We start from the raw sequence: 18,609 nt of genomic DNA, 5'->3' as shown, positions 1-18,609 counted from the left end.
CTAGGGGTATTGCAGACCATTCCCCTTTAGTATTACATTTTTCTTTTAGAACCAAGCAAGGATGCACCCATATTGGTTGTCATTATTTCCCTCATCTGAAGAAATTATGATGGAATTAACTACTTATCATAATATAAATAGAACCTTGGTCTCGTACCTTTGAGGTCTCTTCATTTTACAAAGAGAGACAAACTCCTATTTATAACTAATCCAAATTAAGATACAAAAAATTAACATTACATTATGCAACGGTGACTAAGAAGGCAGAAAAAAAAAAAAAAAAAATATATATATATATATATATATATATATATATATATATATATATATATATATATATATATTTTTTTTATTTTTTTTTTGAAAAAACATATTTTCAGGAGGGAGAGGGGATAGGGCATCTATAGGCAACTATTGTAAAAGCTCAGCGACCGCCATCATACATAACTGGAATACAATCATCTTTATATAAGAGGGTTGATACTACCTTAGAGATATTAGGGGTATTTAGGGAATATGATTCAGTCACTATATAACAGCAGGGTATCCTATTCAGAGGAGTCCTTGAATAGATTCTATGATGATATTGAATTACCAAATATCTCAGAGGATGAAAGAGAGGCTTTGGAGAGCCCATTAACATTGGATGAACTAAGAAAAGTGATTGTTTTTAAATTTACAATTCCCAACAGATAATATGGGAAATAGAGCTATAATGTCACTTGACACAGCTAAAGCATTTGACAGCATACAATGGGTGTTTTTGTGGAATTGTTGAAACCGATATGGGTTTGGTCCTACATTTATTAAATGGATACAACTTTTGTATGACTTCCCATGCACAAGGGTACCGGTAAATGGATGCATATCAGCCCCTTTCTCGCTGACCAGAGGAACAAGGCATGGATGTCCCTTGCCCCCCTTCTCTTTGCTCTGGCCATTGAACCATTTACTGAGGCTATTCGCTCTTATGTAGATATTGTGGCATTTCACAGATCTATAGGTGAAGATAAGATAGCAATCTACGTGGATGATATTCTGGTGTTTTTGCTGAATGTTATAGAATATACAGATAGGAATATATAATCAATGAGAAATAATCAAAAATAGCTGAATGGTACACCCCCCCGCTCATGCAATAACAATGATGTTAATTAGAACAGCGTAAGCAGCCACTATAAATATAAATAAATGATCTCAAAATATGCTACAGTGAACACTCTAAGGCCGCGTACACACGCGGGGACTGTTCGCCCAACTTTGTCCGTCAAACAGTTTCGGCAAACAGTCCGCTCAAAATTAGCATGGACGGACATGCCCACACACGACGAACGAACAGTTTGCTGAAACCGTGCGCGATGACGTGAACGGCACGTACGACGGGACGAGAAATACGACGTCCTATACACTGCATTATAACTTTCGGCGTGTAAATCCTTTCTGAGCATGCGCGGAACTTAGTTTGACGAACAAGCCTACACACGGGCGGACTGTTCGCTCAAACAAGGTTTCAGCGGACAGTTTTACGGAATTTCCGAAAAACCTTGTTCGTCAAACTGTCCGCTGAAACTGTCCGCTGAAAGCCCACACACGAGCGGACTGTCCGCCCAAACACTGTTCAGCGGACAAAGTTGGGCGAACAGTCCGCGCGTGTGTACGCGGCCTTACATTAGCAGCCCTAAACAATCACGGCAAAGGCTGTAATGATTGTATCCAATTGAGATATTGAGGTTCTATAGGCCTGCTTTGAATTTTAAATTTGTAAGTGTGCAATTGTAAGGGGGTTTTTTCATCAACAAATTAATTTTATTGGATTACGCTATGTGCACATTTCTTTTGCTTGTCATGAGCAACACCCAGATGGAGAGACGCAGTGCCTGCTGACAGAAATTGTTTAAAACACAAGCTTAATACCTTTGTTTATCTGGTAAGTCCATTACATTGGGGGAGTTCTCACACACGATGTGGTGACGGGATTCAGTCGGATTTAACCCTACATGAACTTTTTGGTTGATGGACTTATGATGCATGAATCAAAATAATTGGATACAATCATTACATCCTTTGCTTTGATTGTTTAGCACCGCTAATGTTAGAGTGTTCACTGTAGCATATTTTGAGAACAGATAAGAATATACTTCCTCTTATGCCCTGTACACACGGTCAGACTTTCCGATGGAAAATGTACGATCGGATCGGGTTGTCAGAAAATCCGATTGTGTGTGGGCTCCATCTGACTTTTTCCATCGGAATTTCCGACACACAAAGTTTGAGAGCTGGATCTCCGACAACAAAATCTAAACGTTTAAATTCCGATCGTGTGTAAACAATTCCGACAGACAAAGTGCCATGCATGCTCAGAATAAATTACGAGACGAAAGCTATTGGCTACTGGCCTTTTTATAGACCCGTTGTACACATTGTACGTCACCTCATTCTGAACAATTGGATTTTCCGACAACTTTATGCTACCGTGTGTATGCAAGACAAGTTTGGGCCAAAATTCGTCTGAAAAAATTAGATGGATTTTGTTGATTCTATGTGTACAGCATGCATTATTGTTAAATTTAGACAGTTGAGTAAAACATGGAGTAAATTCCCATTGTCAATGGTGGGAGGGCAAATCTGGTGAAGATGGGGTGGATGCCCCAGATGTTATATGTATTGCATAACTGTCCCATACGGTTGACGCTTTGATTATTTAGGACCATTGACTTGGTCCTTAGGAATTTTGTGTGGAGGGGAGGAAAACCTATAACTAGATTTGAAATATTACATCAGCCTATCGATAAGGGGGGGGATCACGATACCTAATACAAGATTATATTTTATTGCATCACAATTACAATATTGGCATAGCTGGGAGGCAGTAGACATGGAGGATACTACTCAAAAGATAATAGCATCTCAATTCGAAAAATACCATTTAGTCCAATTAATAGTAGTACACCATTTTTATAATAAAAAAAGGTTCCCTACTTTCCACATGATTCATAGAGCAGTACGAACTATTACTCAACATAAGGGATATACGAAACAGATGCCGATATGGGATAATTATTGCTTTTATGAATTAAATAAACTTTTGGAATATTTAGACTGGAAAAAGGCGAGTATAATATTTCTATATGAAGGGGATGTTTTACTTCGTTTTAATATATTGAAAGACCGATATCAGTTAATGAACAAAAACTTTTATCAATACCTTCAAATATGTCATGCATTACAAATCCAAAGCTCAAAAAGTATTAACACTCTAACATATTAACAAAGGCAACCTCAGTTTCCTATACGAAATGAGGATTAATAGGCGATCATTATTCTAATTTACAAATAATGGCGAACATTGAAAAACATAAAAATAGTTTTGTACGGTGGCAGGGAGACATGGAGGATCTAGATGAGGAGAAATGGACATGTGCCGTGGAAATACTTCCTAAGTCATCTCTTTCACCATCTCAAAGGCTTTCTCAGCTTTTTATTTTACATAGGGCTCATTATACTCCACAAAAACCTTATACTTGGCGAAAATATATAACACCACTATACCCGCGATGCTCTCTATTTAATGTCTCCCTTAAAGTGGAAGTAAACCCTCCTATCGTTTTCAGTCAAGGAAGCTGTCATCTTGGTCTCTAATAATTCTTCAACTGCCATAATGCTACATGTGATCAGTTATGACACCAGCCATTGGATGGTTTGAAAGTTTGGGTGAGAGCACAACCAATGTGAACGTTAGCATTTACGGCATGCCAGGAATGCAAGTGTTTTTTGAAACTGGGTTTACTCCCGCTTTAACCACATGCTCTGGCAATGCCCATCATTACTGGGAAAAAATATTTATAACCCTAAATTTATTATACTCAACTGAGATAATAAGGACTCCCAAACTCGAACTGTTGGGTGTAATACCTGATGGAGCATTACAAGTAGAGATGCATATTATGTGGATAAGACCCCTATACTTAGCATGTAAAGTTATTTTAAAAAAATGGACAGCCGTTGACCCTCCAACCCATAATCAATGGGTTGAGAAACTCAATTATATACTTAAAAGAGAAAAATTAACATATAAACATAGAGGTATACCCCAAAGGTTTGATAAAATATGGTGATGTTGAATAGAACCTAGTACTGAATTATATGATGGTTTGTCTAGAAGTGAGGAGTGAAGGTAGAGGGATAGTTGGGAGTAGAGAGCTGAGGTAGAAGGGTGAGTAGTAGAAGAATGTAAAAGAAAGATAATTCGATGCTACTTGGAGGAAGCTGCCATAGTCTGATGATTGACACTGGGGAAGCCCAAGCTGATGTGCAGAATGTATTCATACCTTTATTATGTTTTTTCTTTCTTTATATACTATATGTTAAGTTAATTTAAACTGAGAGGTGCCAGGGTTGTTTGGTTTGTGTGTTTTCTTATTTTATGATACTTTATGGACTAATTTGTATATTATTTATTTATATGTATTATAGCAAAACTAAAAAAAATTATTTGATTGAAAAAAACAAAAAAAAATAACTATTGTTTGTATATGGTGACAGTAGTGAGCAGGAGAGGAGACAATGGTAAATCTCCCCAACTGGGATCCACACAGCAATAAAAAATCATACAGAGCTTGAAGCCCTTCCACAATTGTTCTCTGCAGATCCACTTTAGGCATTATAAACTGATGTGTGCACAACTGTACATAAGGACTGCAGTTTATTATTCCATACACAATAAATGACCTTCATTATCTGGGGTGATATGTTGTATGCCCCCTTTCAGGAAATGAATCATAAATAAGGACAGGTGATAGTTTACATTGTAATGTGTGCATCTGCATGTAAAAGAGTATGTGTGGGAGTGAGGACTTGTCAAAGATCTGCGCTGACCAACCTGCTGTGAAAGGCAAATGATGGAAGCTAATTTAGTGTTGGTCTATTAGCACTTGCTGAGAAGCAGAGGTGCTGACAGTAATGAGTGCTAATACAATGGTATGTGCAAGGAGTGAAAGTAATTGCAATGGATGCAGATGATCTGGGGTCTCCCCTGCATTTTAATAAATGTATTAAAAAGTCAGAATCTTTTTTATTTTATTTGCATAAGTCTAAATGTATTGGTTGAGCTTTACCAAGGTCTGGATCATGAGAAGTTCTGCATAATGAGAGCACAATAAGAAGTATTTACAGTAACACCAATATGCCATCATTTAGCACAGCCTTTCTTAACCAGACTGCCGTCTGGGTTTGTCACTTTTGTCACTTTTCCAGGCCTCCACCTGTAGCCACTCGAAGACAACCTCCCGCAGTGACACATACCAGTATTCCATCCACCGTTCTGGAATACACCGGAGGGGCCGATACTATTGATGAGCCCCTCACCCCATCAGATCACCCCTGATTTACCATCAACGGTCAAAGACCACCAGGAACACCGCCACAGCCCAAAAGGGGGACCACCTCACCCTTGAGGGCAACCCCACACCTGCGAGGCCTTCCTAATCCCTTCTTGCACACCGAGGGACCAAAGGTCAATGCCCACATCCGAAAGGTGAACACCGTCCTTCCGTAAATAAAGCCCAACATTAACCTCCAACTCCCGTTGTCGGACCACGATCCCCCCATTTTTAGCCACAAACCTCCCAATCACCTTATTGATCCTAATCCTGTTTTTTTCAATGCTCACCTCCGACCGGGCCCACCGCCACACTGTTCTGGCCACAATATCAGACCATACCAGAATGGTACCCGGAAACTTCACCCGCAGACGCATAAAGCCCGCCTTTATGTCCGCCATTATGTCCCTTACTTTGCAAATCCCCAAATCATTGCCCCCAGCGTGGATCACCAACACATCGGGGGGTCTGTCCCTCCCCGCAAACCTTTCCACTTCCCTCATCACTCGTTCCCACTGCATCCCTGGAAAACCAAGCCATTTTACACATGCCTCCCTCCTGGAAATACCTAGTTGCCGTCCATCCGGTTGTGTGTCACCTCTCCTGGCCCCCCAACAAACATAGGAATGCCCCAAAATCCAAACGAGGCGTTCAGGACCTCCATCTGGAACAAAACCATAACAAAACAACGATCATGACACACGTAATAAAACTTTACACAACCATCAACCATTATCCCCCACATCCCAACATAACCCAACAATTCAATCCACTGCCAACTGCGGCCGTACATATGTCTGGAACCTCCGTGACTCCCACCGCCCAATCCTTCGAACTGCAGCTTCGTCCAACCCGTACCTGGCAGCCCCAGTGGAGTGCGACGCATAAGCTTTGCCATCCAACCCCACTTCCGATAAACACTTCCGGAAGACAGAAACGAATTGGAACTTGGACAGAAATGAACCGTCCACATGACGCAAAAAGGGGCCCTTCCCACCTGTCCTAACTTTGCGAAACTCCAGTACTCCTGTACTGCCGCAACAGGGCAGACACCAGAACCCGGAAGCGCATACAGCGACACCACCGTCCCCTTCCCCAGCTGGTCAGTCTTTGACCTGCGCAACCGAAGCGCAATCCGATCCTCGTCCGCCCACACATCCTGTTCCAACAAACCCCCCGCAGCCCTTTTGGAAGGGCTGACCAGTTCCCCAATCCTGAACGCCCCGTAAAACGCCAATGAGAACGCTGCTGTAAACAGCAACACCTCATATCGTGATCTACAAACAAACCGCAACCGCTCACATATAGCCACCAAATTAGCAAACGTGACCGGCTGCCTTGCGTCCTTCGTCCTATGCTGTTTCCGATAACCCTTCATCGCCTGCCGTACCCAAAAATCTTTTGTGCAATCCACCCCCCCAAGCAATTTGAAAAGGAAGGCCAAACCCGCCAGTTTCCGGTCAATGACCCTGACCGACGCCCCCTTCTCCATGTTCCTGACCACCAGGTACAGCACCAACAGTCGCCGATCGGCTCCCCGATCACTCGCCCCAACCTCCTGCACCAACTCAACCCATTCGGACCAAACCTTCGAGTAAGCTGCCCAAGTAGATACACTCACGGACCGCTGGATCCATCCTGCGGTGGTTCCAAAGGTAGCTCCCAAATCCAAGCCGGGCAAGTAACCCTCGTCTCCTCCGCACCCGGCGCCAAACTCCGGAACTTGTCCCACTGAAAACGAGACAAGGAATCCGCCAATGAGTTTTCCACCCCCGAAATGTGCACAGCATAATCAAAAATGTTCAACTGCAAACACCTGAAAACCAATTGACTCAACAGTAGGGATGAGCTTCGTGTTCGAGTCGAACATATGTTCGACTCGAACATCGGCTGTTCGCCCGTTGGGCGAATTCCGAACATTATGGGCCGTTCGCGCCAAATTCGTGTGGCGCTCACGGCCCACAATGCACTGCGTCATCGCAGTGCATTGCTGGCTCATGATTGGCCAAGCATGCACTGTGACCCCGCATGCTTGGCCAATCACAGCGCCAGCAGCGAGGAGAGCCATGATTGGCCACAGGCAGGATGCCTGTGGCCAATCATAACTCAGGCTGTGTAGTACACGCCCCACACTATATAAGGCCGCCAGCTCGGCGGCCTTGTGTAGTGTGTTGGCGTCTGAAGCAGTTAGTGGGTGTTCTGTGTACCTTCAACACAGTATACACCGATTGTTATCGGCCGATTTTTGATCTTGCTCTTCTGTAGTGGTTGTTGTCTGCATGCCCTGACCGCAGTATACACCGCTATATTCACCTCACCTATATAGCTAGTGATCTATCTTTTATAATAGAGCTTGCAGTCAGTAGTGTTAGGAGCTTGTGCGTGCTGTCTGCGTGCTCTGTACCCAGTACACACCGCTATATCCACCTACATAGCTCTTCTCTATTTGAGCCATCTGCCATCTGCAGGAGTCATTGGAAGTTGTGTGTGCCTCCAGCACAGCACAGTATACATCTGTATATACCCCTTTATCTCTGGTGTTCTATAATAAAGGCATCTGCAGGAGTTAGTGGGTGTTTTGTGCCTCCAGCACAATATACACCTGTATCTACCCTTTATTGCTGTTCTCTAATAGAGCCATCTGCAGGGCTTAGTGGGTGTTGTGTGACTCCATTACAGTATACCCCTTTATCTCTGGTGTTCTATAATAAAGGCATCTTCAGGAGTTAGTGGGTGTTGTGTGCCTCCAGCACAATATACACCTGTATCTACCCTTTATTGCTGTTCTCTAATAGAGCCATCTGCAGGGCTTAGTGGGTGTTGTGTGCCTCCACAACAGTATACCCCTTTATCTCTGGTGTTCTATAATAAAGGCATCTGCAGGAGTTAGTGGGTGTTGCGTGCCTCCAGCACAATATACACTACCCAACTGCTGTTTTACCCAACTCCCTTCAGGCCATTACCATGTCTGGAAGGCCAACAAGGAGAAGCAGACAGGTGCGAGCCGATAAAAGAGGGCAAGCAGGCTCTGTGTCTAGAGACAACAGTGCTGGTCGTGGACGCGGTGCATTGTCATCAGCACGTGGCCATGGGACAAGCTTGTCCTTCTTTTCGGCAGCTGGACATGTTGAACCGCAACATGCCAACGACTTGGTAGAGTGGATGACCAAGCCCTCTTCATCCTCCTCATCCTCTCTCACCCAGTCTCAGGGTACTAGCAAAGCAGCTGCCAACGCATCGTCTTCCCTTGTCTCAATGTCATCATCAGTGACTCCTTCCCTAGACCCACCACGTCCTCCTGAGGAGTCTCCTGAACTCTTTGAGCACAGTGTTGGGTACATGCTCCAGGAGGATGCCCAGTGTTTTGTAGGCTCTGATGATGACACTCAGCTAGAGGAAGGCAGTAGCGTGAATGCAGAGAGAGGGGATGCTCAAGAAGGACAGCACTCTAGCAGTCATGTTCCACAAGCTGCAGCATATTGCCAGGTTTGCTACAGCGATGAAGAAGGAGGGGATGATGAGGGCACTGACTCCACATGGGTGCCTGGTAGGAGAGAGGAGGAGAAGGAGGAGGAGGCACATGTCCAACGAGGCAGGATGCCCTCTGGGGGCCAGCTTAGGGGCAGCACACCGACTGAATCACACCGCAGAGCTCTGCCTGTGCAGGCCGCTGCCTCTGCGAGTTATTCTAAAAGTTCTTTGGTGTGGGCATTTTTTGAGACTAGTGCATCAGATCGCACCGCTGCAATTTGCAACATATGTCTCAAGCGTATCTCGCGTGGCCAAAACATCAGCCGCTTGGGCACCACATGCTTGACCAGACATATGTTGACCTGCCATGCAGCTCGTTGGCAAGCGTACCTCAAAGACCCACACCAAAGAACAAAGCGGACCTCTCCTTGCTCCTCATCAGCTGGCATCTCCAACCCCACTAGACCTTCAGTCCTCTCTGAAACCTGCTCAGAGAGGAATGAAGGTGTAGAATTAGGTGTGTCACAGCCAAGTGCTTCCGGGCACTCTGCTAGCAGTACACCCACGTCCGATTATAGCAGGCAAATGTCCCTTCCCCAGCTGCTGGACCGGCGAAAGAAGTTCACTCCCAGCCATCCACATGCCCAGCAGTTGAATGCTAGCTTGGCTAAATTGCTAGCACTTCAACTGCTGCCTTTTCAGTTGGTAGACTCGTCCCCCTTCAGTGAGTTTGTACAATGTGCGGTTCCTCAGTGGCAGGTCCCCAAACGCCACTTTTTCTCACGAAAGGCGATTCCGGCTCTCTACCGGCATGTGGAAGGCAATGTCCTTGCCTTGCTGGACAGGGTGGTCAGCGGTAAGGTGCATATTACCGCTGACTCATGGTCCAGCAGGCATGGACAGGGACGTTACCTGTCTTTCACGGCCCATTGGGTCACTCTTCTGGCAGCTGGGAAGGATGCAGGACAAGGTGCAGTAGTGTTGGAGGTTGTTCCGCCACCACGCCTCCAAAATGCTACTATTGGTTGTGACACACCTCTCTCCTCCACCCCCTCCTCTTCTTCTTCCTCCATGGCCTCTTCCAGTGCTCTGTCCTCAGAACCAGCGGTGCTCCGTAGGCATTCCAGGGGCTATGCAAGTACGCAGGCAAAACGATGCCATGCCGTGCTTGCGCTGGTTTGTTTGGGGGACAGGAGCCACACTGGGATGGATGTTTTGTCAGCTCTGCAGGGGCAAGCCGAAAGGTGGTTGACGCCACGCCAGCTTAAGCCAGGAATGGTGGTTTGCGACAATGGCACCAACCTCCTCTCCGCCCTCCGACAGGGACAACTGACCCATGTGCCCTGTGTAGCTCACGTCCTTAACCTGGTGGTGCAGCGGTTCTTGGGCAGGTACCCAGGCTTACAGGATGTCCTGAAGCAGGCCAGGAAAGTCTGTGTGCATTTCCGCCAATCATTTAATGCCTGTGCTCGGCTGGCTGAGCTCCAAAAGGAGTTGAACCTGCCCAAGAACCGCCTTATATGTGACATGCCCACCAGGTGGAACTCAACGTTGGCCATGCTGCAGCGGCTGCACACGCAGCAGAGGGCCATCAATGAGTACCTGTGCGACTACGGCACCAGGACATGGTCAGGGGAGCTTGGTTTTTTTCTCACCACGCCAGTGGGGCATGATCAGGGATGCATGCACTGTCCTGTCACCGTTTGAGGAGACCACAAGGATGGTGAGCAGTGACAGTGCATGCATCAGTGACACTGTACCTCTTGTCCACCTCTTGGAGCATACACTGCGTGGAATAATGGACAGGGCACTTGAGGCAGAACAGAGGCAGGAAGAGGAGGACTTCCTTGCCTCTCAAGGCCCCCTTTATCCAGACAGTGTTCCTGCTGTGCCACCCATCACACAGGAAGAGGATGAGGAGGAGGAAGAGGAGGAGGAGGATGATTGTGTCAGCATGGAGGTGGAGGCTGGCACACAGCATCAGCAGCAGCAGTCTTGTAGGGATGATTTACAGTCCCAAGAAACACGTGGACTTGTACGTGGCTGGGAGGAGGTAGCTGCGGATCATGTTGTCCTTAGTGACCCAGAGGACTCCGGACCGAATGCTTCAGCTAACCTACGCTGCATGGCCTCCCTGATCCTGCAAAGCCTGTGGAAGGATCCTCGTATTCTTCGGATCAAGGAGAGGGACCATTACTGGCTGGCCACTCTCCTTGATCCACAGTACCAGGGTAAGTTTGCCGACCTTATCTTGCCATCACAGAGGGAGCAGAGAATGAGACATCTCCGGGAGGCCTTGCAGAAAGGTCTGTGCAACGCGTTCCCAGAGACTGGGAGGTTACAAATTTCTGGTCCTGGACAACGTGTTGCTGAGGCATCGGTCAGAAAGAGCGGTGGAGAAGGAGGCCGTCTGACTGATGCTTTCAGACAATTTTTTAGTCCGCAGCCCCAAGGTATGATCGGTTCCAGCAACCATCGCCAGCGTCTGATTTACATGGTGCAGGAATACCTAGGGGCAAGGTCAGACTTGGACACCTTTCCCACCGAAAATCCTCTGGCTTACTGGGTCTTGAGGATGGATCACTGGCCAGAGCTTGCACAGTATGCAACTGAGGTACTGGCCTGTCCTGCATTCAGCGTTCTTTCGGAACGCACCTTCAGTGCTCCTGGTGGCTTTGTTACCGATCATAGGGTGCGCCTGTCCACCGAATCAGTTGATCGACTGACCTTCATCAAGATGAATCAGTCTTGGATCACCCACAGCTACCAAGCACCTGAAGCTGATGTAACTGAATAATTTTTTTTTTAAATATCACATCCCTTCAAGACTGCCTATGCTGATGCTGAGTGACTGTCCTGTTATGTTGATTGTCTATCCTCTTCCTCCTCCGCTGATATGTTGGAAGAACATTTCTGGTTCTGGGTGATGCCATCAGCCCAATTTTTCTGCCCCTGTTTAACAGGGGCATTTAATTACAATTTTTGATACAATGCTTTGCAGCAGGGCTATTTCCTGCAATAAAACAAGAGTATATGGGAGAGGTTGCAGTGTGGTGGCACCAGCACCAGTGCCTAAGGCCCAATTTTTCTGCCCTGTTTAACAGGGGCGTTTAATTACAATTTTTGATGCAATGCTTTGCAGCAGGGCTAATTCCTGCAATAAAACAAGAGTATAAGTGAGAGGTTGCAGTGTCGTGGCACCAGCACCAGTGCCTAAGGCCCAATTTTTCTGCCCCTGTTTAACAGGGGCGTTTAAGTACAATTTTTGATGCAATGCTTTGCAGCAGGGCTAATTCCTGCAATAAAACAAGAGTATATGTGAGAGATTGCAGTGTCGTGGCACCAGCACCAGTGCCTAAGGCCCAATTTTTCTGCCCCTGTTTAACAGGAGCGTTTAAGTACAATTTTTGATGCAATGCTTTGCAGCAGGGCTAATTCCTGCAATAAAACTAGAGTATATGGTAGAGGTTGCAGTGTCGTTGCACCAGCACCAGTGCCTAAGGCCCAATTTTTCTGCCCCTATTTAACAGGGACATTTAATTACAATTCTTGATATATTTCACAGGAGGGCCCGTTCCTGTGCCCACCCAGAGTAACTGTGAGGATTTATAGTGTTGTGGCACCAGCACCACAACCACCAAAGGTCAATTTTTCTACCACTGTTCAACAATGGCATGTAATTACAATTCTTGATATAATCATTCACAGCAGGGCGCTCCAGTGCCCACCAACAGTCACTTTGAGGGCTTACAATGTTGTGGCAAAACCAACACCTTGTTCCGCCATTTCTGCAGAGCATATAGGGCAGGCCCCTACTTTCAAACATCCAACTTACAAACATCTCCTACTTGCAAACGGAAGGAGACAACAGCAAGCGAGATGAAAAAAGATGTATGACAAAACAAATTATACAGGGGTGATAACCCTTCCCTATGTTTTCCAAAAAGCTTAAAAATATTTTTTTTGACTGGAGCTACACTTTAAAAATGTACCAGTTGAAAATTACAAACAGATTCAACTTAACACAACAAACTTACACAGTCCTGTAGTCCTGTAGTATATAGGGCCTGGGGGCCACACACATTTCCTTTTTTTAATATGGGTACTGGGTTCCCCTTAATATGCATACAAGACCCAAAGGGGCTGGTAATGGGCAGGGAGGGCTACCCATGCCATTTTTCTCAATGATTTTCAACCATATTGCAGGAACCAGATATAACATTAAAACCGCAAGCAGTTTTAAATGATGTTATTTCCGTTTAATGTCATTTTGTGCAGGGACTGTTCTAAACACGGGAAACACGTGGCACTTCACAGGCATACTACAGACACCCCCCAGGCACCATATTTAAAGGAATATTTCACTTTTTTTTCACTTTAATCGTCATTAAAATCAGTGCTCCCGCCAAAACGGCCATTTTTAAAAACATTTTAGGTATTGACCCATGTCCCCTGGGGCAGGAGCCAGGTCCCCAAACCCTTTTTAGGACAGTATCTTGCATATCTTGCCATTAAAATTAGCACTTTTAATTTCGAACGTTCGAGTCCCATAGACTTCAATGGGGTTCTAAAGTTCGTATGAATTTGGGGTCCGTTCGAAAGTTCTGGTGCGAACCGAACCGGGGGGTGTTCGGCTCGTCCCTACTCAACAGTCTAATAACCGGAGGCGAGGAAGCCGACATCCGATTAATGACCTGTACCACCCCCATATTGTCGCAGTTTATGTGCAATTTTCAAATCCTTAAATTCCTCCCCCCACAGCTCCAATGCCAGTACCACTGGGAAGAGCTCCAGCAACACCAGGTTTCTAAGAAACCCAGCCTCGCTCCAAGAGTGCGGCCAGGGCTCCGCACTCCACTGTCCCCGAAAGTACGCCCCGTAGCCCGATGAGCCGGCCGCATCCGTCACCAGGTCCACATCAAAATTACTCACGGGGCCGGCCATCCACATGGCCCTGCCATTGTATGCCGCCAAGAAGGCATGCCATACCCGCAAGTCTTCCCTGTGTGCCTGTCGCAAGCAAACAAAATGAGTTGGAACCGTCACCCCCACCGTAGCTGCTGACAGCCGTCGGCAAAAAACCCTCCCCATGGGGATGATCCTGCAAGCGAAGTTCAACTTACCCAACAATGACTGCAACATCCTCAACTGGACCTTGCGCGGTCCTTGAATCTTGCTGATCTCCTTCTGCAAATCCTCCAGCTTAGCCTGCGGCAACCTACACTCCATGGCCACCGAGTCTATCACTATCCCCAAAAAACTCAATTCTGAGGTCGGGCCTTCCGTTTTTTCCTCCGCCAGGGGCACTCCGAACCTGCCCGCGATGTGCTGCAACGTGGAAAGGAGAATCGCACACACAGCGGAGGCAGGCGGCCCAATGCACAAAAAGTCATCCAGATAGTGGATGACCGAATCTAGCCCTGACACATCCCGTACCACCCATTCCAAAAAGGTGCTAAATGACTCAAAAAACGCACATGAAATGGAGCAACCCATTGGCAGGCACTTATCCACATAGAATTGGTCCCGCCAACGGCACCCCAACAACTGAAAGCTGTCCGGATGCACCGGAAGCAGCCGAAAAGCTGACTCAACGTCAGCCTTTGCCATAAGTGCTCCCCGCCCATACCGGCGCACCCAGCGGACTGCCGCGTCAAAGGACGTGTAGGAAACCGTGCACGCATCTGGGTCAATAAAGTCATTGACCGAACCCCCTTTCGGAAAGGACAAGTGGTGGATCAGCCGAAACTTAGAAGCTTCCTTCTTGGGAACAACTCCCAATGGGGAAACCACCAAGTCCTCCCAAGGCTTAGACACAAAGGGGCCCCCCATACGGCCCAACGCCACCTCTTTTCCCAATTTTTCATCCACCACCCCCGGGTGCTCCATGGCCGACTGTTGTTTATGGGAGTTGTAGTCCGCGGCAGCGGCTGCGTGCTCAAGCTCCCTGCTCCCGGGGGGGGGGGTGGAGTCAGTCTGAGGAGATCAGCGCAGCCAGCCTACTGCATGCTACAACTCTCATCGCCACAGTCAGAATCCAAGATATTTTGCCTGGTTGATCAATCATCCCATCAATTTGCCCCCCATACACTTCATTTACCTTGCCCATGGCCTGTGAATTCTGCTGGGAGCTGCCCACGGCCTACAGGCCAGCAGGACCCACATGCCATGTTTGGCTCCCAGCAGGACCCACAGACCATGGCCAGCAGGACCCATAGGCTATAGGCTATTGTCTGCTCCCAGCAGGACCTACATGTCAGTGGCCAGCTCACAGCATGACCCACAGGTCCACAGCCAGCTCCCAGCAGGACCCACAGGTCAGTGGCCAGCAGGACTGACAGGTCATTGGCCAGCTCCCAGCAGGATCCATGGGCCCGCAGCCAGCTCCCAGCAGGACTCACAGGTCAATGGCCAGCAGGACCCACAGGTCCTATTGGGATCTGGCCACTGACCTGTGGGTCCTGCTGGCTACTGACCTGTGGGTCCTGCTAGCCACTGACCTGTGGGCCCTGCTGGCCACTAGCCTAGGGTGAACAGAAGTCCCCAGCACCGCCAGATTACAAGTATCTTACATGCTTACACATAATACTGCTTTTGTACGGTCCCATTTCAATCTGTAATTTCTTGTTTTTCAATTTCTTGCTTTTCAAGCTTGTGTTATATTGTCCAAACGTGTTAATGTTTAAACTCAGATTTTATTGGAAGTACCAATAAATATTGCCTTATTGATAATTTGCATCTTTATTCTCATGTGTGATTGTGCAGACAGGGCCCCAGTGCTAAGACTCCCTGGCCAATTGGGTCTCAGGACCCCCTTCTTGATTGACCAGGAGGAGAAGCAGGAAGACATTAGTCAATATTAATTAGCCAACGTCACACAACTGGGTGGCCTCAGGCGCAGTGCTCTGTGCCCCGAGCCCACACTTTTTGAATCCAAATAGAACCTCAGACTCTAATCACATGCTTCACAAAAAATCCATGCATCCGGTGCCCTGTATGGAGATTAAGGGTTGGGCACATAGATAAGGGGAATGTCACTACTCTCTTGTTCGGACAGATTTAAGTGAGTTATTCTTAAGAATTACAGGCCTACAATATACAACGCCAAATTTCTATGCAAAACAATTGTACCGCTTTGACCATCAAACATCTGAGATAATCATACCGCCAGGGAGGTTAACATGTTACAAAAGGTGAAGTTATCCTTTAATATTTCGGGAAGATACTGGAGAGTTTAATAAAAGGCCACATAGACGAGTTCTTGCTGGAAAAAAAATATTTTAAGCAACAGACAGCATGGATTCATGAAAGACAGAAGTTGCCAAACAAACTTGATTTAATTTTATAAAGAGGTAAGTAAAGCCTTGGACAGAGGGGTGGCGGTGGACGTGATATACTTGGATCTTGCAAAAGTGTTTGGCACAGTTCCGCACACACGACTCATGCATAAGGTAAAGTCTACAGGCTTGGAAAGATCCGTTTGTAAATGGATAGAAAACTGGCTAAAAAAAACAAATAGAGTAGTGGTTAATGATTCTTACTATCAATAGTCTAAGGTTATCAGTAGTGTAGCCCAAGGTTCTATCTTTATAAATGATATAGGGTCTGTGATTAAAAGTATAATTTCAATCTTTGCAGATGACACCAAGCTATGCAGTGGATTAATGTCCTTACAGGATGTCTCCAACTTACAAGCCAACCTCAATGCACTGAATAACATGTAGGGGGCGCTAAATTAACACAAAATTATTAATCACCAATGGGTGTTAATTTAGCATCCCCTACATGTTATTCATATCTTGAATTGAGAAGTGTTAAATTGTATTCTCTTTTTTCAGGGGAGCAGCAATCGAATATTCTTGAGTTTTTAAAAGTATATATATATTTATTGGCGTGGGATTTCTTTCTAATTTTTAACCTCAATGCACTGTTTAATTGGGCAACTAAATGGCAAATAAGGTTTAATGTTGATAAATGTAAAGTTATTCACTTGGGGCTAAGAATATGCATGAATCACACATACTAGAGGAAATACAACAGGGGGAATCCATAGTGGAGAATGACCTGGGAGTTTTGGTTGATCCTAAGCTCAATAATAGCATGCAATGCCAAGCTGCAGTTTCCAAAGCAAGCAAAGTCCTTTCCTATATTAAGAGAAATATGGACTCCAGAGATCATTTTGCCCCTGTACAAATCATTAGTAAGACCTCATCTGGAATATGCAGTTCAGTTTTGGACACCAGTTCTCAAAAAGATATCGGGGAACTGTGCAGAGAAGGGCAAGAAAGTGCAGAGAAGGGCAATCAAACTGATAAGAGGCATGGAGGAGCTCAGCTGTGAGGAAAGATTAGAGGAACTGAATTTATTCTCACTTGAGAAGAGGAGATTAAGGGGGGATACGATCATCATGTACAAATACATAAGGGGTCCATATAGTGAACTTGGTGTTGAGTTATTCATGTTAACGCCATCATAGAGGACAAGGGGGAACTCTTTACGTCTAGAGGAAACAAGATTTCATCTCCAAATACAGAAAGGTTTCTTCACAGTAAGAGCTGTGAAAATGTGGAATAAACTTCCCCCAGAGGTGGTTCTGTCCAGCTCAGTAGATTGTTTTAAAAAAGACCTGGATTCTTTCCTAAATGTACATAATATAACTGGGTACTAACATTTATAGGTAAAGTTGATTCAGGGAAAATCTGATTGTCTCTCAGTGTGTTTTAAGTAGCAAACAAAAAGTTTTACTTGTGACTCAGCTCTGCTCTGTACTGGTTTGGGTGAAGATGAGGTGCCCTCATCACTGTGCTTCTGCTTACCTGACACCAGCACTCCCAAGTTCAAGTCCACAGTTCCAGATTCCTAACACCTGTGTCCTTCCATTGCCCTAATGGTCCCCATCCCAACGTCTAGGGCTGCTCAGATAGGAATTGGGCAAAATAGTCATCATTGTCATCTCAAGCTCTTTATACAGGTACATGCCACCCTTCTAAGGTTACAAACAGCATGCGTGTCAAGAGTAAGAGAATTTACTTTGTGTATTTTTTTTTTGCTGGTTGTTTCTACTTTTTTGGGCCAGTTTACCTTTGATAATTAAACACACAATCAGGAAATACCATTAACGGTTAACACCAAAGAAAAACCTAATGTGTCCTAAAAAAAACAAGGTATAATATACCTGGGATGCCCAAGATTTTGCATATTTTTTTAAGGGTTGAGAAACGTTGATCTAGCTGCTTTTTCAGCAAATTCCCCCTCTTGTGGTCAGTGGTTGTGTTGCATAAGGTTAAAATGCCTATAGTCAAATGTAAAATGTGCGTCTTTTTTATTGAAAAATATTCACAAACACAAAGTAAAATTTCCACAATCATAGACAACATTTTGTATGGGTTTCCAGGTATACAAAAGCAGCAGTCACAAAAATATATATATATCTAAAATAAATGTATTATTAGCTCAACATTTGGTATGCCCTGGGTTTGTTCCTGGTTTTAGGTGTTCCTGTTATATATTGATAGAGAAAGGTGAGGAGTTGGTTACAATTCCTGATTTCAGAGAGTTAATCATAGTATGCCTTCAGAGAAGGGCTAGGCCCAGATATGGCCCAGCATGTAATAAAATACCTGGAGGAAATAATCTCTGTAGCACTGCAAGGCTTACCTTATTTATTCCAGAGTCAAGATATCACTGGTCATTCTAGGGCAATTATCAAGTAACTCTGCAGATCAAAGCTGACCTAGTTACTGAATCCGAGCTCCCTGGG

This window comes from Lithobates pipiens, unplaced genomic scaffold, assembly GCF_037356315.1.
Source record: "Lithobates pipiens isolate NorthernLeopardFrog02 unplaced genomic scaffold, aLitPip1_a1.2 Scaffold_8, whole genome shotgun sequence".
NCBI lineage: Eukaryota > Metazoa > Chordata > Amphibia > Anura > Ranidae > Lithobates > Lithobates pipiens.
The sequence above is the reverse complement of the archived record's forward strand: the minus strand, read 5'-3'. Positions refer to the sequence as shown.